Source organism: Hemitrygon akajei, unplaced genomic scaffold (assembly GCF_048418815.1).
Source record: "Hemitrygon akajei unplaced genomic scaffold, sHemAka1.3 Scf000052, whole genome shotgun sequence".
Lineage (NCBI taxonomy): Eukaryota > Metazoa > Chordata > Chondrichthyes > Myliobatiformes > Dasyatidae > Hemitrygon > Hemitrygon akajei.
The window spans coordinates 6,344,824-6,367,090 of NW_027331938.1; positions in this window are offsets into that span (position 1 = coordinate 6,344,824).

The window sequence follows — 22,267 nt, forward strand, 5'->3', positions numbered from 1 at the left end:
ACGGTTTGAACTAAACCCTGCGACACAGCCGTGTGTCAGTGGTGTGAACAGCAGTGGGCTGAGCTGAAAGCCCCGGGGAGCGCTGGTGCTCAGTACAATGGGACTGCCATTCCTGCCTTCCGCTCCCCATCTTGTATCACGGCAGAGGCAAGACTGCACAGTGGGTAATGTAACACTATTGCAGTGCCAATGGCCCGGGTTCAGTTCCCCCCACTGTCTGTAAGGAGCTTACACCTTCTCCCAATGACCATGTGCGTCTCCTCCAGCTGCTCTGGCTTCGTCCCACATTCCAAAGATGTACAGGTTAGTAGGGTAATTGGACAGATGGGCGTAACTGGGTAGAGCAGGCTTGTTGGGACAAAGGGGCCTGTTACTGCGCTGTAGGTCTCTAAATGTCTATCCTATCCAACAGCAGAAGATGCAACACCTGTCCTATCACCTCTTCCCTTCCCATTACATAGGGACCCAGCAGACCATCCCGGTGAGGCACTGATTCACTTTGCACTCGTCCAATCTAGTGTTGCTCTGGAGACACCAAATGCAGATCGGGTGACTGCTTTGCAAAGCAGTTGCCAGTGCAACAGATTAACCCCGAGCTTCTGGAGCTACTGGCATGCCAGCAGAGTGGTTAGCATAATGCTGAACAGCGCCAGCAGTTGGGGTTCAAATCCCACAGTAAGGCGCGTGTACGTTCTCCCGGTGGCCATGTACGTTTTCTTGTTTCCTCCCACATTCCAGAGAAGTACAGCATGCCACGTTGGCACCAGAAGCATGGCAACACTTGCGGGCCGCCCCCCCAGTGCATCTTGGGACTGTGTTGGTCATTGATGCAAATGACCCATTTCACTGTATACTTCAACGTTTCAATACACATTGACAAATAAAGGGAATCTTTACCTTTATCCCACTTTAAAAATCAAAGTTCAAAGTAATGAATCAGGGCAGTAAATAGTGACATATAAAACTTTGGTAATAAATTTACTTTTAAATAAATTTTAATTCATCATCCCATTCCCACACCGACTTTTCAGTCTGTGGCCTCTGGTAGTCTCACAATGAGACCTAATACATGCTTGAGGAGCAATGCCTCATCTTCAGTCTAGGCACGTTGCAGACTCAATATCAAATTTGAAATCAGTGGTTTAATTAGTTTGGCAAAACCTCATGGGCCAAAGGGCCAATATCATGGGGGTGACCTGTCCTCTCATGACACTGCCAATGAAGAAGGCAAAGGCAAACCACTTCTATAGAAAAATTTGCCAAAAACAATTATGGTCATGGAAGATCATGCTCACTCACGTTATACGACATAGCACAAAATGATGATGATGATTTTGGTATAGTCCCATAGTCCAGGATATTATTATTTATAGTACATTACAGCTTAGTAAGCTTGCAATGTCCACTTAACCCATTTGGACTCAGCCTTTCAGAGATTCTAAGCTTTGATCTACCTATCTCTCACTCTCCTTCTCTGCTGCTGAGAAAAATCTTTTCTTTTTTTCCCAGTTCTAATGCTAGATCTTGAGCTTGAAATATTAACCACAGAAATATTGAGTGTCTTCCACTTACTGCTTGTTTTTCTTTTGTTACTGTTTTTTCTGTTATAGCTTTTCCATTTGTACTGCATCAATATCCATATGGTCTGTATGGACTGCATGCAAATCTAAGTTTTTCTCTGTTACCTCAGCACATGGGACAGCAACAAAACAATTGCCAAATATTTCAGGTTTCCAACATCTTCAGCAGAAACACATACAAAAAGCTGGAGGAACTCAAGCACATCAGACTGAGTCCTGATGAAGGATCTTGGCCTGAAGCATCGACTGTTAATTCCCCTCCATAGGTGCTGATTGACTTGCCAAATTCCTCCAGCCTTCTGTATGTGTTTCTCTGGACTTCTAGCATATGCAGAATATCTTGTGTTTATGATTTCCAGCATCTTCAGTTTGTTTTGTGATTTTCATTTTTTGTCAAGTATGGAGTCATGCAAACTTTGGAGTGCATTTTGCAAATCCCGGAAGGTTAGACACCATGCTGATGTAACGGTTAGTGCAATGCTATTGTAGTTTAGGGCATCAGAGTGTGGAATTCAATTCCAGCGCTGTCTGAAAGGACTTTGTATATTCTCCTTGAGACAGCGTATGTTTCCTCCGGGTGCTCCAATTTCCTCCCACAGTCCAAAGACATACCAGTCAGTATGGTTAATTGGTCATTGTAAATTGTCCTGTGCTTAGGCCGGTGTTAATAGGTGGGCTGGAAAGTCCTGTTACGTGCTGCATCAATAGATAGATTGATATAAAGAGAGAACAGGTAACTGTTGGTCACTTTAGTCTGTAGAATATTTTCCTGTTTGACCAAAGCTTAGAGTATAATAGGGGGAACCAGCTAGAACTGTATAAGATACTCCTCAGACCATAGCTGATCTGCTATATATAATTCTGGTTATGACTCTCCAGGAAACATGTGACAGCATTAGATTAACAAGGATCTTGCCAGGGCTGGAAAATTATAGTTATGACTAGACTGGATTTGTTTTCCTTAGAACAATGGAATCTGAGTGGAAATTTAGACAAAAATGTTCAAAATTATGCATGGGGTAGACAGGGAAAATAGAAAAGACCCCTTTCCATCACCAAAGAGCTCAGTACCTAGTGATCAAAGACTTAAGGAGTAATGGAAGTCTGGATTACACTGACTGAAAGGGCGGTGGAGGTAGAATCTGCCATTGCGTTTGAACGTCAAAGTCAAAGTAAAATCTATTATCAAAGTTTGCACGTTATCATATCCTACCTTGAATTTCATTTTCTTGTAGGCATTTACAGGAAAATAAATACATACAATAGAATGCAGAAAACCTACACATAACCAAAGACTGTCAAACAACCAACGTGCAGAAGACACAAATTGCGCAAATAAAAAGCATGTATTTATATACAGTAAATAAAAAATACTAAGAACATGAATTGTAAAGTCTTTGAAAGTTAATATGGCACTGAGGAGCATGGTAGAATAAATGGATCTGCTTATACAGATTCATAATCCCTTGGAAGTGGTGTTACAGGTACATTGGGTTGTAAAGAGAGCTTTGGGCACATTGGCATTCATAAATCAGAGTTCAAAGTAAATTTATTATCAAAGTATGTATGTTATATTTGTATATACTATTTTGAGATATTTTTTGCAGGCATTCACAGTAGGACAGAGAACTACAAAAAAATTCAATAAAAAACGCACACAAAATTGAACAAGCAATTTGCCAAAGAAGCCAAACTGTGCAAAAGAACAAAATATTAAACTGTAAGGAGTACTTCAAAGTGAGACTGCAGGTTGTGGAGCCAATTCAGAGTTGTGGTGAGTGAAGTTATCCATGCTGGTTCAGGAGCCTCAAGGTTGTAGGGTAATACTGTTCCTGAACCTGGTGGTGTGAGATCTAAGACTTGCTCTTCCTGAGGGTAGTGGCAAGAAGAGAGCGTGGCCTGGATGGCTGGAAAATATTTAAATGAATATATGTAAGAACTTGTATGTGCTGCAATCTAGGGACTGATCGAGCTCTGTTAAGTGGTTATAATCTTTATAGATTCATTTTTAAAGACTGTGGGAGTGGTGAGCCAAAGTGATACCACTCTATGCTGTAAATTTGTATAATTATATGAGTAATATCTCTTGGAGATATTGAAGGTGGAGAAATGTCTCTTTCAATGAGGGTGTAAAGAGATCCTTCCCTATACGAGCCTGCTGGTCGTTCTTGGGTAAGGTGTAGCACCTGCTTATCCCTCTGACCAGGGTCACATGAGGCAATTGGAACAAGTGTTATGCGACCACTGACACCAGGCAAACAATCTCTGAAGATTATTGATAATGTGTGGGGGTCACCCATGTTGTAAAGACACTGCCCAGAAGAAGGCAATGCAAACCAGTTCTGCGGGAAAATTTGCCAAGAACAATCATGATTATGGAAGGATTATGATCGTCTATGCCATACAACATGACATTTTATGAATGGACAAATGAATATCTGCTTACAGGTAGGATTAATCATGTCAGCATGTTTGAGTACAAATGATACAGGAAGAAGTTCCATTACCTGGTTTACATAAACAAGATGAAATTCTGAATGACATTTGTGCAGGCTGGCAGGTGAAGTATTACAATTCTTCTCTTAATTTCTGTTTTGATCTCAGCAGAAATCAGGTGGCATTGCAGAGGGGAGTTAGCCCAGGGAGTCTGTCCACCTCCACTCTGTAGATACTGCCTGACCTACCGAGTTCCTCCTTAGTTTTTGTATTGCTGACAGTTCCTGTGAGCTATTTATAAACCATTTAGATCATATTGGAAGTGAGAAGCAAGCAAACAGCTGTTTTGTTCATTTTTCAACTTAATAATGATACAAGCAGACAGGATACTTGGCTCAGATGTAAGCCATTCTATGTAGTGTAAATGTGTCTTTATTTTCTATCTTCCTCGCTTTGTTTTTCTCTTTTGCTTATTTTCATTCCAGGCAACATCCTTGTAAACCTCCTCTGCACCATTATTACGAGATCACTCTGTTCTACTGCATCAGAGTGTCATCAGCAAATTTACGAACCCATCCCTCCAGATCCTCATCTATAAAAACATTATAAAAATCACGAAGAGCCCTAAAACTGATCCCTGATGCACACCACTGGTCACCGACCTCCATGCAGATTATGACCCGTCTACAACCTCTCTTTGCCCTCCGTGTGCAACCCAGTCCTGGATCCTCAACGTAATGCTCCCTTGGATGCCATGTCTCCTTACTTTCTCAATGAGCCTTGCATGAGGTACATTATAAAATGTTTTTCTGAAATCTATATACACTACATCTACAGTTCTACCTTCGTTAATGTATTCATAAATCCTGCCTCTCAGGTTCTACAAATATCTCTGTTATCTCCACCGGCTCAGGGCACACTTTTCCACTGTCACACTGGATTGGTCCTATTCTCTCACGTCTTATCCTCTTGCTCTTCACAGACTTGTAGAATGCCTTCGGGTTCTCCTTAATCCTGTCCACCAAGGTCTTCTCATGTCCCCTTCTGGCTCTCCAAATTTCATTCTGAAGCTCCTTCTTGCTAGCCTTGTAATCTTCTAGATTTCTATCACTACCTATTTTTGCACCTTTCGGCAGCTCTTCTTTTCTTCCTGACTAGATTTATAACAGCCCTTCTACACCACGGTTCCTGTACCTGTGCAGAACCCCACGCAAATACCCCCTGAACACTTGCCACATTTTCTACCGTAAGTTTCCCTGAGAAGATCTGTTTCCAATTTATGCTTCGAAGTTCCTACCTGATAGTCTCACGTTTCCCTTTACTCCAATTAAACACTTCCGCAACTTGTCTATTTCCAACCCTCTCCAATGTTATGGTGGAGGGGATAGAATTGTGATCACTATCTCCAAAACGCTCTCCCACTGAGTGACCTGACATCAGACCAGGTTCATTACCCAATACCAGATCAAGTGCAGCCTCTCCTCTTTTAGGCTTATCTACATATTGTGTCAGGAAACCTTCCTGAACACACCTGACGAATTCCACCCCATCTAAACCCCTTATTATATGGAAATGTCAAACGATATTTGGGAAATTAATAAACCCCACCACAACGACCCTGTTATTATTACTCCTTTCCAGAATCTGCCTTCCTATCTGCTCCTCGATGTCACTGTTACTATCGGGAGGTCTGTAAAAACACCCAGCAGAGATTTTGACCCCTTCCTGTTCCTGTCTTCCACCCAGAGAAACTCCGTAGACAACCTCTTCATAACTTCCTGCTTTTCTCCAGCCGCGACACTATCTCTGATCATCAGTGCCACGCCCATCTCTTTTGGCTCCACTCACGGTCCTTTCTGAAACATCTAAAGACTGGTACTCGGAGTAACATTTCCTGCCCCTGATCATCCATGTCTCTATATTGGCCGCAACAGCAGAGCCCCGTGTTGATGCACGCTCTGAGCTCATCCGCTTTGTTCATAATGCTCCTTGCATTAAAATACACACATCGCAAATTATCAGTCTGAGCGCGTCCCTTCTCTGTCACCCCCCTCTCGCAGTAACTTCGCAATTCTCTGTTTGTGAGCCAGCCGCCCCTTCCTCTGTCACTTCAGTCTGGTTCCCAGCCACAGCAATTCTAATTTAAACTCCCCCTAATAGCCTTAGTAAACCGTCCCGCCAGGATACTTGGCCCACTCGGATTCAAATGCAAACCGTCCTTTTTGTACAGGTCACACCTGCCCCAGAAGAGGTCCCCATGATGCAGAAATCTGAATCCTTGACCCCTGCTCCAATCCCTCAGCCACGCATTTATCCTGCGTATCATTCTATTCCAATACTCACTGTCACGTGAAACAGGCAGTAATTCCGAGATTGCTACCTTTGTGGTCGTGCTTCTCAACTTCCTTTCGAACTCCCTGTGTCTGTTTTCATTAACTCTCCCTTTTCCTACTTATGTCGATGCTGATAATTGAAATAAAGAAAAAATAATCTCTCTGTTTATGGATACAAACTCCGACAATTTTCGACCACTTTTTGATGGAGAAGATGCTTAGAGGCAGCTTTTAAGAACAGCTGGAGAGGTGTAATATGATTAGGAGTAGTGGGCATGGCTTTGTCAAGGGCAGGACGTGCCTTACGAGCCTGACTGAAATATTTGAGGTTGTGAGTAAACACATTGATGAAGGAAGAGCCGTAGATGTAGTGTATATGGATTTCAGCAAGGCATTTGATGAGGTACCCCATGCAAAAATATTCAGAAAGTAAGGAGGCATGGTATCCAAGGGGACCCTGCTTTGTGGATCCAGAACTGGCTTGCCCACTGAGGGAAAAGAGTGGTTGTAGACGGGCCATATTCTGCATGGAGGTCGGTGACCAGTGGTGTGCCTCAGGGATCTGTTCAGGGACGCCTACTCTTTGTTATTTTTATAAATGACCTGGATGAGGAAGTGGAAGGATGGGTTAGTAAGTTTGCTGATGACACAAAGGTTGAGGGTGTGTGGATAGTGTGGAGGGCAGTCAGAGGTTACGGCGGGAAATTGATAGGATGCAAAACTGGGCTGAGAAGTGGCAGAGGGAGTTCAACACAGATCAGTGTGAGGTACTTCATTTTGGTTGGTCAAATATCATGACAGGATATAGTATTAATGGTTAGGCTCTTAACAATGTGGAGGATCAGAGGGATCTTGGGGTCCGAGTCCATAGGACACTCAAAGCAGCTGCGCAGGTTGACTCTTTGTTTAAGAAGGCGGACAGTGTATTGGCCTTCATCAATCGTGGAAATAATAGGAAAACATTAAGAAATAATACTATTTGATGGACATGAGGTTTGAAATGCAGACCGTAGACCAGAGACACGTCACTTCATCCTTGGGTAAGAAGGTATACTGTGTATGGGCCTTCATCAATTGTGGGACTGAGTTTAAGAGCCGAGAGGTAATGTTGCAGCTATAAAGGACCCTGGTCAGAGCCCACTTGGAGTACTGTGCTCAGTTCAGGTTGCCTCGCTACAGGAAGGATGTGGAAACCATAGGAAGGGTGCAGAGGAGATTTGCAAGGACGTTGCATGGATTTGAGAGCATGCCTTATGGGAATAGATTGATTCAACTTGGCCTTTTCTGCTTGGAGCAACGGAGGATGAGGGATGACCTGATAGAGGTGTATAAGATGATGAGAGGCACTGATCGTGTGTATAGTCAGAGGCGTTTTCCCAGGGATGAAGTGGTTGCCACAAGAGGCCACAGGTTTAAGGTGCTGGGGAGCAGGTACAGAGGAGATGTCAGGGGTAGGTATTTTAGTCAGAGAGTGGTGAGTGTGTGGAATGGGCTGCCGGCGACGGTGCGGAAACGATAAGGTCTGTTAAGAGACTTTTGGATAGGTACATGGAGCATGGAAAGATAGATGGCTATAGGTAAGCGCAATAATGTTTACGGTCGGGACATGTTCGGCACAACCTTGTGGGCCGAAGGGCCTGTATTGTGCTGTAGGTTTTCTATGTTTCTATGTTTCTATACTGTCTGAGACAGGTGGGCGGCACTGGGGAGGGGAACATCGTTAAACTTTCCTCTAGATGATTTAGAACTAATCATTTCCAGCTGACTGGAGAGACTTGTCTGTTTTCAAAATTAGAGTAAAATACAGCACAAATGATTACTTGATGGCCTTGAAGACGGAACTGACATCCGGCACGGACAAGTGCGAGCAGCCCGCAAACAGAAACGGGGATACACAGCCACGCACAACAGTGAGAACTGAACAGTCCTAGAGCAGGTCTGGCAGAGTTCACTGGAGTCCAGGTTCTGCGACCACCGTAAAGGTTGTATTGTACTCTTTCACCACAGGAATAAAATGAAAGGTATAGTCCGAGATCGCATGACTCTGTCTCACTTACCAGTGACACGCAGAGTGACGGTCGCTGAGGTTTGGGAGCCATTCGTTGGAACCATATTCACACGGTATTCCCCGCTGTCCGACATGTTGACCGACTTCAGCAGAAGCGACCCGTTGTGTGGAAATAACTCTGCCCGCGATCTGTACTCATTATCTACAGTCCCGGTCTGATCGATCCACTGGGCGACTGTTTTCCCTTTAAAACTCCAGCTTCCACTGCGGACACTGGACGACGGCCGGACTGAAAAAAGCGCATCAGCCCCAGCGGTGACATTTATCTGGCTGTGCTCAACGGTAATAGTAAACTGCTGGGACTCACCTGAGAAAGAGAAAATCATATGAGGGAAAAGCGGCAGACGCGGATAGACTTGGGAACTGTACTTACTCAATCTGTACAGATACCAGGGATCTGTTCTCAGCTCAGTAAGGTCGATAATTATAATCTCATCTTCATCCAACTAACCACGCGTCGTTCTGTTGATTATATGATCACCAGTGGTTGGAAAGAGTGACCCTCACCCGCCGTTATGTGGAGACAAAGAACGAGAGCTGCGAAGGCCAGTCCCGACATCCCTAGAGAGCAGCGCCGATCTCTGTTACACTCGGAGACTGAGCCGCACTTCCTGGTTTGCGGGTCAGATATCTGGATTCTGACGTCACAAGCAGCAGCCCTAATTGGATCAGGCCCAATGAGAGAATCTGTACTTTGCTCAAATCTACATCAAATCCTGTGTGCTGTTCTACAGCTATCTGCTGTGGTTTTGCATCAGATAATATTGTCAAAGAGAGTTTCTCTTGCCCACCGACATGAAGAGAGAATGAGAGAGTAAAGTGACCGTTATCCACGCGATCCCGAGAGAGCGGAGCCTGTCTCTGTCACATTCGGGCACGTCAGCGGCTGCATTCCATTAGGTGATAGAAACATAGAAACAGAGAAAGCCTACAGCACAATAAAGGCCATTCGGCCCAGAAAGCTTGAAGAGATTTGGTATTGGTATGTCACCAAAAACTGGGAAATGTTCGCACATGCAAGGCGGAGAGTATTCTGACTGTTTCCATCACCGTCTGGTGTGCAGGCTGCAATGCACAGGATCGACACAGATTGCAGAGGCTTGTGTACAACAATCACATTCATCACAGTGCAAGCCTCTTCATAATCGATGAAAATCTTCAAAAGGTGGTTCCTCAGGAATACCAGATCCACAATTAAGGGCGATCACCGGCAGGGATATTCTCTTGTCTCATTACAAACATTTGGGCTATCTACCTTCCCTATTAGAATATGCTTTCTTCCCATTAGTACCATCCGGAATATGTTCTTGTTTCATTACTACCTTCCGGGATATGCTCTTTCCCCAGTACTACCATCCGGGATATGCTGTCTTCCCATTACTACCAGCCATTGTCTCATTACTATCATCCAGGATATTTTCTCGTGTCCTTACCGCCGTCCCTTAAGAATAAGGGGTAGGTCATTTAGAACAGAGATGCGGAAAAACTTTTTCACCCAGAGAGTGGTGGATATGTGGAATGCTCTGCCCCAGAAGGCAGTGTTGGCCAAGTCTCTGGATGCATTCAAGAGAGAGTTAGATAGAGCTCTTATAGTTTGCGGGGTCAAGGAATATGGTGAGAGAGCAGGAATGGGGTACTGATTGTGTATGATCAGCCATGATCACAGTGAATGGCGGTGCTGGCTAGAAGGGCCGAATGACCTACTCCTGCACCAACTGTCTATTGTCTATTGTCTATCCGGAAGTAGGTACATGACTCTGAAGACCCACGCTCAGAGATTTACCGAAATCTTCTGCAATCAGATTTCTGAACGGTCCATGGACCCATGAAAGCGACTTCATAATTCCTTTTTTACTTGTTAGTTCATTTACTTTGACATTAATTGATTTATTTATTCTTTCATTCGCTTGTTTACTTACCGAAATACTATGTACATTTTATGCATATATTACTTATCAATGAACTGAGGACGTGTTGCGCCACCTGGCGGTTATGTCACCAATGATGGTACTTCTTCTCTGAATTGGCCAGCCAGATGTAGAAGGATTCTCCATTGTTGGAACGTCCATTGCTGGAGTGGTGAATTCTTCTCTTCGCCCCCTCCGAAATGTTGCTTAATATCTCCGCATTAGCATTACCTAACCTAAATTTTGGCCGTCAGAATAAATGTTATGTTTGCCGTGAGCCAAGCACAGCACACCGTCAAAAACCGTGAAGCATGGTTGTGGCTGCATCATGCTGTGGGGATGCTTCACTACAGCAGGCCCTGGAAGGCTTGTGAAGCTAAAGGGTAAAATGAATGCTGGGAAATACAGGGAGGTGTTGCTGTAGCGACACCTGCTGGTTGAATGATGTCACAGCAGCAGGCTTGCTGTTAGTGTCAGGGAGACCAAAAAGCTGATTGTGGACTTCAGAAAGGGTAAGATGAGGGAACACGGGCCAATTCTCACAGGGGGATCAGAACTGGAGAAAATCAGTAATTTCAAGTTCCTGTGCGTCAAGATGTCTGTGGATCTAAAATGGTCCCAACACATTGATGCAGCAGTATTTCCTTAAGTGTTCGAGGAAATTTGGTTTGACAACTAAAACACTCGAAAACGTCTACAGATGATCAGTGGGGGCATTCGGACTGGCTGCGCTGCGATAGTGGAAGGGGGTAGCGGGTAGGTTGGCATCTCCGGAGGATCGAAAAAAGTTAATGGATGTTGTAAAATCGTCATGGGCACCATCCTCCTTTTTAAACAAGACACCTTCAAGGAGAGGTGCCGCAGAAAGGCGGCGTTAATCAAAAAGGAACCCCGTCACCCAGGACATCCCCTCCTCTCAACGTCATCAGCGATCGGGAAGGAGGAACAGAAACCTGAAGACACACGCTGAGGGATTCAAGAACAGCTTCACCCCACCCCCAACGTCGCCGCCGGGTTATAAATGGACATTGAACCCATGAACATTACCTCACCTTTTCATATCATTTCTTTTTTCCGCTATTTTAATTTCACTTTTTAAAATCAATATCATTTAAACTAATTATTTGAACCGAAAACTTTTGCTTCTACAAGACCACTTCGTCGCCTGCCAGAACATTTGTTACAAAGTTCAGAATTTGTTGAGTTTATTGAAACTCAGATAAAATAGTTTTTTTAAATCTTTAATAATACAGGAAACGTTTCAAAGTCAGTGATTTGGGATACATTAAAAGCTTATTTACGTGATCAGATTATTTCGTAGGAAGGTATGCTGAAGAAACAGACAAGAATGGAATCGGATAAAATTTCTAAACAAATTAAAGATTTAGATTACACCACTGCAACCTCTCGAAATATTGATTTGTTTAAAAGAAGAATAGAATTACAACAACAATATAACTTATCGCTAACTTATCCTATTAAAGGATATTTGGTTAAATCGAAAATTTAGTTTTATATTTCTGGGGATAAAATAATAAGCTCTTAGCTTCCCAATTAGGGACAGCTAGAGTTAAAAGACGAATTTTAAAGATTCGTAAAGATAATGGGGATTTAGTTAGTAACCATGAAGACATTAATCATATTTTTCAGTATTTTTATTCTGATCTTTATAAATCTCAATTTCCAGCAGATTCCTCTAAAATGAAGGCTTTTACATAAGATTTAATTTCCTCAAATTACTGTTGAAGATCAACAGATGCTTAATGCTCCAATTACTGAGAATTAAATTCAGAAAGCTATGTTGTCAATGCAATTAGGTAAAGCTCCTGGACTTGATGGCTATTCGTTAGGATTTTACAAAAAAATAATACTCCCTCCATATCTTTTGGAAATATTTCATGAATCTTTTGAGGAAAGTAGTTTCCCTTCTTCTTTTTATGAAGCTTCTGTTTCCTTAAGAAAGATAAAGATCCTGCTGAATGTTCATCATATAGGCCTACTTCGTTATTAAATGTGGACGCAAGAATTCTCTCTAAGATAATGGCTAACCATTTGGTAGTTCTATTAACTAAAATTATTTCTAGGGCTCAAACAGGATTTATTAAAAGCCGTTACTCTTTCTTCACTGTTCCGAGATTGATCAACATTATATGTTCATCATTATCTAAGAAACCCCAACGTATTATTTCTCTGGATGCAAAAAAGGCATTTGACAGAGTTTAGTGGGCATATATGTTTAAGGTATTAGAAAAATTTTATTTTGGTAATAATTTTAATGGATGGATTCAAATGATTTATAAGAATTCTACTGCTATTGTAATTAAGAATAATATTAGGTCCTCTTCTTTGCACTTTCACGAGGTACTAGACAGGGATATCCATTAAGCCCTTTATTATTTAATCTTGTACGGGAGCCTTTGGCCATAATACTTCGTGAAGCTATAAATATTCATTATATCTCTATAAATGGGACTACACATAAGATTTCTCTTTACGCAGATGATCTTTTGGTTTGTATTTAGAACACTGAAGAAACTATTCCTAATCGTCTGGACATAATAAATGATTTTAGACAATTTTCAGGATATAAGCTGACTTAAATAAAAGTGAATTGTTTACACTAAATGCTTCTGTTTCCATATATAACGATATTCAATTTAGAATTGTTAATTCTTTTAAATATTTAGGTATTATAATTACTAAAAAATATAAAGATCTTTATAAAGTTAATGTAGTTCCATTAATGGACTTTATGAAACAATTATTTTCTGGATGGAAACCACTTATACTTTCTTTGATAGGTCGTTTCCATGTCGTGAAAGTGATGATTTTATCTAGATATTTATAAATTTTTAACGTATACCTATCTTTTTTAATTAAAAAAATTAGATTAAGTTGACTGTATTATTTCGTCCTTTATTCGGAATAATAAAAGACCAAGAATTAATAAGTATCATTTACAAAAATCTAAAAAAGATGGCGGACTTGCACTTCCTAATTTTAGACTGTGTTATTGGGCTGTTAATACTCGTCAATTATGTTTTTTGGCTATATTGGCAAGACAAGAGCCAAAAACCAGCTTGGATTGATTTGGAATTAAAAATTATCAAACAATTTCATTTAACCTCACTATTCGGAGCTCCATTACCTTTACATCTCTCTAAAATTCCAAATTTAATCTCTATCCTGTTGTTACACAGTCCTTACGGATTTCGTTTCAGTTTCGCATTTTGTTTTAAATTTTAAACAATTTAAATTGTCTAGCTCTTTATATCGATATGTTTTATTTAAACCTTCAATATCTGATCCCATTTTTCTATTATGGAGAAATAAGGGGTCTGTTTTTTGCTGATTAATATTGTAATGGTCGATTGATGACTTTTGAAGAGTTAATTAGTAAATATTCTCTCTTTCATACACACTTTTTGCAATATTTTCAGTTTAGACATTTTTTCCAATAATACTTATCTAAGCTTCTATATTTGCACGAATCTGATTTGCTCAATACTACTTTGAATATGAATCCTTTAGTAAGAGGTTCTATTGGTAGAATTTATAATTTATTTTACTACAAAAAATAACCTCTCACTAAAGGTTAAACAAGATTGAGAGAGAGAACTTAATATGACTTTTGTTAACGAAGATTGTTTGCGAGTTCTGAAAATTGTCAGTTCTTCTTTGATATGTGCCAATCACTGTTTAGTTCAATTTAAAATTGTTCACTGTTATTATTTAACAAAGGAGAGACTATCTAAAGTATTTCCTAACATAGACAATTACTGCGATAGGTGTAAAACTGAATTAGCCACTTCGTCTCAAATTTTCTGGTCATGTCCTTCATTAATATCCTTTTGGAAATCTTAATTTTCTACAATTTCTAAAGCTCTGAAAATTAATTTACAATCTAATACATTAACTGCTCTATCTGGAATAGTTCCGCATCATATTCAGGGTATTTCATCTTCAGACCAACATGTAATTGCATTTGTTACATTGTAGGCAAGAAGGGCTATTTTATTAAAATGGAAATACACCTCTGCCCCTACATTAATTCAATGGTTTTCTCAAGTAATGTTATATCTCAGTTTGGAAAAAATCAGAAGTAGAACTTTTGATCCTCGATTTCATTTTGAGACAGGATGGGGCTCTTTTGCCAAATATTATCATTTAATTTGAATTATTTGATATGGTTTCCTTCCAATTTCATTTAAATTAAACATGAATTGGCGGTTGATGATTCATTTTTTTATATATATGGACGATGGTAAGTCGTATTGCTCCGGGAGTTGATTCCTAATTTTTTTTGTTCTTTTTTTTTTCTTTATCCTTCATTTCTTTATATAATTTATTTCATTATCATATATTATCCCTTTTTTGATAAGTTTTTTTCTTCAGCTTTATTAATTGTTGAAGCTCTGTATCATCTTATTACTGTCGAAGATTATGTATGAATAAAAAGATTTTAAAAATGAAAATGAATATATTTCATAATTGATATTAATTTCCTGATTGATTGATTTGTTTCAGCCTGTTTCTTTGCTACAAATCACAAAACAAAACAGGTGAGCTCTACCTGCAGTCTGTTTCTGAGCCACCTGGAACCTCCTGTACACACCAAACACCGCGCCCTGTTACTGAGCTTAATTACCCTCACTCCTCTGACTCCATCTTGCATTACACACACACACACCCACTGTGTCTTCTCGCTCAAAGTGCGCACCTGCTCTCCTTTTCGCTCTCCAGGGGTCCTCTGGTTTATCCTGATTTTACTATCAAATTACATATCCACCACCCCTTGTTACCACTGTCCATCACCTCTCAACCCCTGCCGTGGTCTCCATTTTTACACATCTGACGTCACTCCCATTTTCCAATCAGCCGCGTTTAACTGGACACCTCCGTCACGTGGCGGCTCCCATCGCACCCTCCACGCTCGACTCTTTATATAAATATCCCCCTCTTTGTCATTCAGAAGATGACAGGCGATGACAGTGGAGAATTCCTTGATACATTTTCTAACTCCATTTCGACTCTCTGCTCGAAGCAAATGCCCATCAAAGCCTCGCTGCTGGATCACTTATCCCACACTAGATCTTGCACCAGCTGACTTTGTAAACTATCTCACTGCCCTGGTGGTGTTCAGTATCGCTGCAGGGTCTCGACACGACCCGTGACGGCTCATTGCCCTTCTCAGATATTGCATGACCGCTGATTTCTCAACATTTATTGTGTCCATAATTTTCACACTCTCTCTCCTGTCCTTTCCAGTAATACACTTTGTACGTGACCTGCTGTAGTCTTAATTTCTCAGGTGCATGTTCTGTTTCCTCAATAATAGACCGCTGCAAATTCCCCAAGCTAGAGGTCAAACTTACCTCGCCTCATTTCTCCGTTTCTGCTTCTTCCGCTTTCATGAAATAGCGAAGTCTCCTTCACCGCGCTCTGTAGTAACTTCGGTAAAACATAAGGAATTGGAGAAGAGGACAACCAAAGGTACAACACACTCCATTGTCAGACCTTGTGAAACCTCCTGTTGCAGATGGTCAGATCCAAGAGTCGTGCTTATAAACTTATGTCAATTTCATTTAGACTCTGCTTTCTCACGGCACCTGTCCCCCCACAGTTCCGCCTTCCCCACAAGTACAAAACAATATGCGCCAACCTCTTCAGCTATTTGCTTCTTCCTCAACTTACTTCTGTGCGCTCTTTTGCAAAGAGCCGAATTTTAACCCTTGACAGTCTTTTCTAAACATTCACAATTGCAAAGCTGGCTTTTCTTTGCTGAAGATACAAATACTGGAGGTGTAATGGACACTGAAGAAGGTTTTCAAAGCTTGCAGAGGGATCTGGACCAGCTGGAAAATGGGCTGATAAATGGCAGACGTAGTGTAATACAGACAAGTGTGAGGTATTGTACTTTGGAAGGAAAAACCAAGGTAGAACATACAAGGTAAATGGTAGGGCATTGAGGAGTGCAGTAGAACACAGGGATCTAGGAATACAGGTGCAAAATTCCCTAAAAGTGGCGTCACAGGTAGATAGGGTAGTAAAGAGAGCTTTTGGAACATTGGCCTTTATAAATCAAAGTATTGAGTATAAGAGTTGGGATGCTATGGTGAGGTTGTATGAGACATTGGTGAGGCCGAATTTAGAGTACTTTGTGCAGTTCTGGTCACAGAATTACAGGAAAGGTATTAATAAGGTTGAAAGAGTGCAGAGAAGGTTTACGAGGATGTTGCCGGCACTTGAGAAACTGAGTTACAGAGAAAGGTTGAATAGGTTAGGACTTTATTTCCTGGAGTGTAGGAGAATGAGGGAAGATTTGATAGAGGTGTATAAAATTATGACGGATACAGATAGAGTGAATGCAAGCAGGCTTTTTCCATTGAGGTCAGGGGAGTAAAAGACCAGAGGACATGGGTTAAGTGTGAAGTGGTAAATGCGGGCTCACTTTAACTTTTAAGAAAAACTTGGACAGGTACATGGATGAAAGATGTATGGAGGGATATTGTCCAGGTGCAGGTCAGTGGGAGTAGGCAGACAAATGGTTTGGCCATTTTCTATGCTGTAATGTTCTATGGTTCAATGGTTGAAGGCAAACGAGTTTATATAGATTGGGAATCTTTAGAACATTAGCTTCAGTGTGGTCTCTCTCAAACTGGAACAAAGAAACTCTCTAAGTAAGCAGGTTCTGGTTCACGACTCCAATTCCCATCACCGATGCCTAAAATATAGCAGTTTTCACTGAGGCAGTTGTGCACGTACATTCCTGACGCCCACCAACTGTAAGTCTGGGGTTGCAGTCAGACCGGCCGAGATCTCCTGCAGTAGGGGAGCTGGCTCTATATGGCGATGGGCCGACCTGAGTTCATGTTTGAGCTGTCAGCGGGTTAACTTCAACAGTTCGTCCGATATTCAGTCCGGATTAAAATAAGTGACTAAATAAATTGAAACTCGTAAAAACATGCTTTTGTGATTAGTTTACAAAGGAGCATTTGTGAGCTGCAATGAGGAATTGCCAACACTGACGGACGTGACACTCTCCGTGGTGCTCCAGTAGACGCTGCTGTGGCTGTTTGACTAGTTTGGAGAGCAGAGGACTGAGTACACAGTCCGGATAGCGGAGGATGAGAGGTGAGTTAATAGAGGTGTACAAGATATTGAGAGGTACTGATCGTGTGGATAGTCAGAGGCTTTTCCCCCAGGGCTAAAATGGCTAGCACGAGAGGACATATTTTAAGGTGCTTGGAAGTAGGTACACAGGAGTTGTCAGCAGTAATCTTTTTTTTACACAGAGAGCGGTAGGTGCGTGGAATGGGCTGCCGGCCGCGGTGGTGGAAGTGGAAACGATAGGATCTTTTAATTCCAAGGTGGCTACATGGAGCTGAGAAATATAGAGGACTGTGGGTGAAACCCAGGTAACTCTAAGGTAGTGACATGTTCGGCACAGCCTTTTAGGCCGCAGGGCCTGTATTTTGCTTTAGGTTTTCTATGTTTATCCAACCCTGGGGGTAGTGGCAGGGACGGATTAAGCTAGAGCAGGGCCTGTAGCATATGTTATAAAGGGGCCCTAAATTCCCATTTGCTATACAGCCAGATAATACGACAAATGTCTGACACTTCATGCATGTATTACTTACATGCAAGTATCCATTTCAAATGTCAAAAGTAACAAGAGTACAATTTAAAAGTTAGATTTTCTATAATCAGCGTGAGCAAATTTGTCGGTGATACTGGAAATGTCTATTTCACGCAGAAGTTCATGTTCAATGCTCATTGGAGTGAGATTGTTCAATTGTTTTGACCCAGGGTGCACCTTAGTTCATTTTTAATGCTTTTCTGTTTTGAAAATGAGCGTTCTCCACCGCAGTTGGTAACCATGAGTGACAAATAGATGCGCAACTAGACCCCGGCCGGTATTGCAGCCTTTACCCGAAGTGCAGCTCCCAATCTCCGGCCTCTCCCCAGACCGCTCCGGGCGCACACCGTCCCGCCCACTGACACTCCTCAACCAATGAGAGCATGCTTCTCCCAGCAGTCCTCGCTGATTTGCTCAGAGTGTGTCTGAAGATGGGCCGCTACCGGGAGCTGGAGCTGTCAGTCTCATTTTGCTCTCAGAATCAAAGGAAGTTCCCCAAAACACTTCCCCCATTTCGTGGACGTACATATATGTAAGTCACGTGAGCTCTTTCCCCGCTCCCATTGTACCGCAGATCTGCCTTGTTTCCGAGGCTCCGCCCCCAGCTCTGATGAGTTAAATTACAGTCCTGACTTCCCTACAGTTCTGTGTTGAAGCGGGTCGGCGGCGGCGGCGGATCGTCTGTAGGATCCGGATTAGGAGACGACCATCACCCCCAGAGTCGGGAATCCGGTGGAGGGTTCACTGTCCGGGCATGAAAACAAGTTCTCATCGGTGAGTACTGAGGCCGGTCCCGAGTGTGGACGTCTGATGTAAGGTAATGCATCCAGTTAACTTCCCCGATCTGGCGGCCTCTCTGCGCTTGCTGGACAGAACCTGCAGGGGTCGGTCTGTGTTGTGGGACCTTCACAACATACCGACTGAGATGAGCCGCCGCTCGGCCCCTCTTGCCCTGGTCCTGGGAGCGTGATGGGGTGGTGATACCGAGACTGCACTCATCCATTGAGGTTTATCCCGGGAAATGTACCTTCCTCACCCAGCCCCGTATCGGGTCCAAACTTCACCGGGATCGATAGCCAGTATCTACAATTGTTTTACATCATTCCAGGGCACGGAAAGCGGCCCTTCCACCGGTTGTGTTCTTGCAGAAAGAGAAGTTTAAACCGGGTAATCGCACCTTCGGGACACTGCTCCATCTGTCTGAGTAGATCCATCTTTCACCCGTTCAGACAAGGCAGTGAGATCCAGATCTCTCACGGCCTCTCGTTTTGGGTGGCCATCGTTGTATTTTTTGTTTTCTCTCCTTCAGTTCTCTGACTCTCTCTCTCTCTCTCTCTCTCTCTCTCTCTCTCTCTCTCTCTCCTCTCTCTCTCTCTCTCTCTCTCTCTCTCTCTCTCTCTCTCTCTCTCTCTCTCTCTCTCTCTCTCTCTCTCTCCTCTCTCTCTCTCTCTCTCTCTCTCTGTAAAAATTAAAAATGAGCTGAGCAATAACATGGATAGGAAGAAGGACGAGGTCCTGCAAAGACAGTTTAGGGAGTTAGGTGAAAAGTTGAAGGACAGGTTGTAATCTCAGGATTTCTACTAGTGCCACGTACTAGTGAGGCTAGAAATAGGGAGATAATGCAGCTAAATACTTGGCTATGGATTTGGTGTAGGAGGGACGGCTTCATGTTTCTGGACAATTGGGCCTTGTTCCAGGGAAGGTGGGACCTGTTCTGACGGGACGGGTTGCACCTAAACTGGGAGCGGACTAATATCCTTGCAGGAAGGTTGGCGAGTGCTCTTCCGAGGGGTTTAAACTAGATTTACAGGGGGAGAGGATCCAGAGTGTTAGAGCAGATAGTGAGGTTGAGAAGGATAAAAGTCATGCGAGAACTGCAAGTATAGTGCATGGAGTAAAGCCAGACCTACATATAAAAAAAGCTTTGAGGAAAGATAAGCAGAATAAAGGGTGTAAAGGTAGAAGGGCTAAAGTGCGTGTACTTCAATGCAAGAAGCATCAGGAACAAAGCTGATGAACTGAGAGCTTGCATACATACATGGAATTATGATGTAATGGTCAGTACAGAGACTTGACTGTCACCAGGGCAGGAATGGATTCTCAATATTCCTGCATTTCAGTGTTTTAAAAAGGATAGAGAGGGCGGGAAAAGGGGAGGAGGGCAGCATTACTGGTCAGGGATACTATTAGAGCTACAGAAGGTATGGGTAATGTAGCAGAATCCTATTTTGAGCCAGCACGGGTAGGTCAGGAACAGGAAGGGAGCAGTCACTCTATTTCTAGTATTCTATAGTCCCCCTGGTAGCAGCAGAGATACAGAGGAGCAGATTGGGTGGCAGATTTTGGAAAGGTGCAAAAATAAAAGGGTTGTCATCATGGGTGACTTTACCTTCCCTAATATTGATCGGCACCATATTAGTTCAATGGTTTAATTGGGGCAGAGTTTGGTAAGTGTGCCCAGGACGGATTCCTGTCACAGGATGTTGACAGGCCGACTAGGGAGAATGCCATACTGGATCCAGTATTAGGTAACGAACCGGGTCAATCACAGATCTCTCAGTGGGTGAGCATCTGGGGGACAGTGACCGCCGCTCCCCGCCCTTTAACATTATCATGGAAAAGGATGGAATCAGCGAGGACAGGAAAATTTTTAATTGGGGAGGAGCAAATTATGAGACTATAAGGCTAGAACTTGCGGGTGTGAATTGGGATGATGTTCTTGCAGGGAAATGTACAATGGACATGTGGTCGATGTTTATGGATCTTTTGTGGATGTTAGGGATAAATTTGTCCCAGTGAGGAAGGTAAACAATGGTAGGGTGAAGGAACTATGGGTGACAAGTGAGGTGGAAAATCTAGTCAGGTGGAAGAAGGCATCATATATGAGGTTCAGGAAGCAAGGATCAGATGGGTCTATTGAATATAGGGTAGCAAGAAAGGAGCTGAAGAAGCCGCTGAGGGGAGCAAGAAGGGGGTATGAGAAAGTCTTGATGAGTAGGGTAAAGGAAAACCTCAAGGCATTCTTCAATTCTGTGAAGAACAAAAGTATGACAGGAGGGAAGGTAGGACCGATTAGAGATAAAGATGGGAAGATGTGCCTGGAGGCTGTGGAAATGATCGAAGTCCTCAATGAATACTTCTCTTCAGTATTCATCAATGAGAGGGAACTTGAAGACGGTGAGGACAATATGAGTGAGGTTGAAGATCTGGAGCATGTTGATATTGAGAGGAGGTATTGCAGTTGTTAAAATACAGGACGGATAAACCCCCGGGGCCTGACGGAATATTCCTCAGGCTGCTCTACGAGGCGAGGGAAGAGATTGTTGAGCCTCTGGCTAGGATCTTTATGTCCTTGTTGTCCACGGGAATGGTACCGGTGGATTGGAGGGAGGTGAATGTTGTCCCCTTGTTCAAAAAAGGTAGTACGGATAGTCCGGGTAATTATAGACCAGTGAGCCTTACATCTGTGGTGGGAAAGCTGTTGGAAAAGATTCTTAGAGAGAGGATCTATGGGCATTTAGAGAATCATGGTCTGATCAGGGACAGTCAGCATGGCTTTGTGAAGGGCAGATCGTGTCTAACAAGCCTGAAAGAGTTTTCTTTCAGGATATGACCAGGCATATTGATGAGGGGAGTTCAGTGGATGCGATCTACATGGATTTTAGTAAGGCATTTGACAAAGTACCACACGGTAGGCTTATTCAGAAAGTCAGAAGGCATTTGATCCAGGGTCAGGATTCATAATTGGCTTGCCTGCAGAAAGCAGAGGGTCGGTGGAGGGAGTACATTCGGATTGGAGGGTTGTGACTTGTGGTGTCCCACTAGGATCAGTTCTGGGACCTCTGATTTTTATTACCGACCTGGATGTGGGGGTAGAAGGGTGAGTTGACAAATTTGCAGACGACACAATAGTTGGTGGTGTTGTGGATAGTGTTGGGGATTGTCAAAGATTGCAGAGAGACATTGATTGGATGCAGAACTGGGCTGAGATGTGGCAGATGGAATTCAACCCGGAGAAGTGTGAGGTGGTACACTTCGGAAGGACAAACTCCAAGGCAGAGTACAAAGTAAATGGCAATTTAGTTGGTAGTGTAGAGGAGCAGAGGGATCTGGGGCTACACGTCCACAGATTCCTGAAAGTTGCCTCACAGATAGAGAGGGTAGTTAAGAAAGCTTATGGAGTGTTAGCTTTCATAAGTGGAGGGACAGAGTTTAAGGGTCGTGAGGTAATGATGCAGCCCGATAAAACTCTGGTTAGGCCACACTTGGAGTACTGTGTCCAGTTCAGGTCGCCTCACCATAGG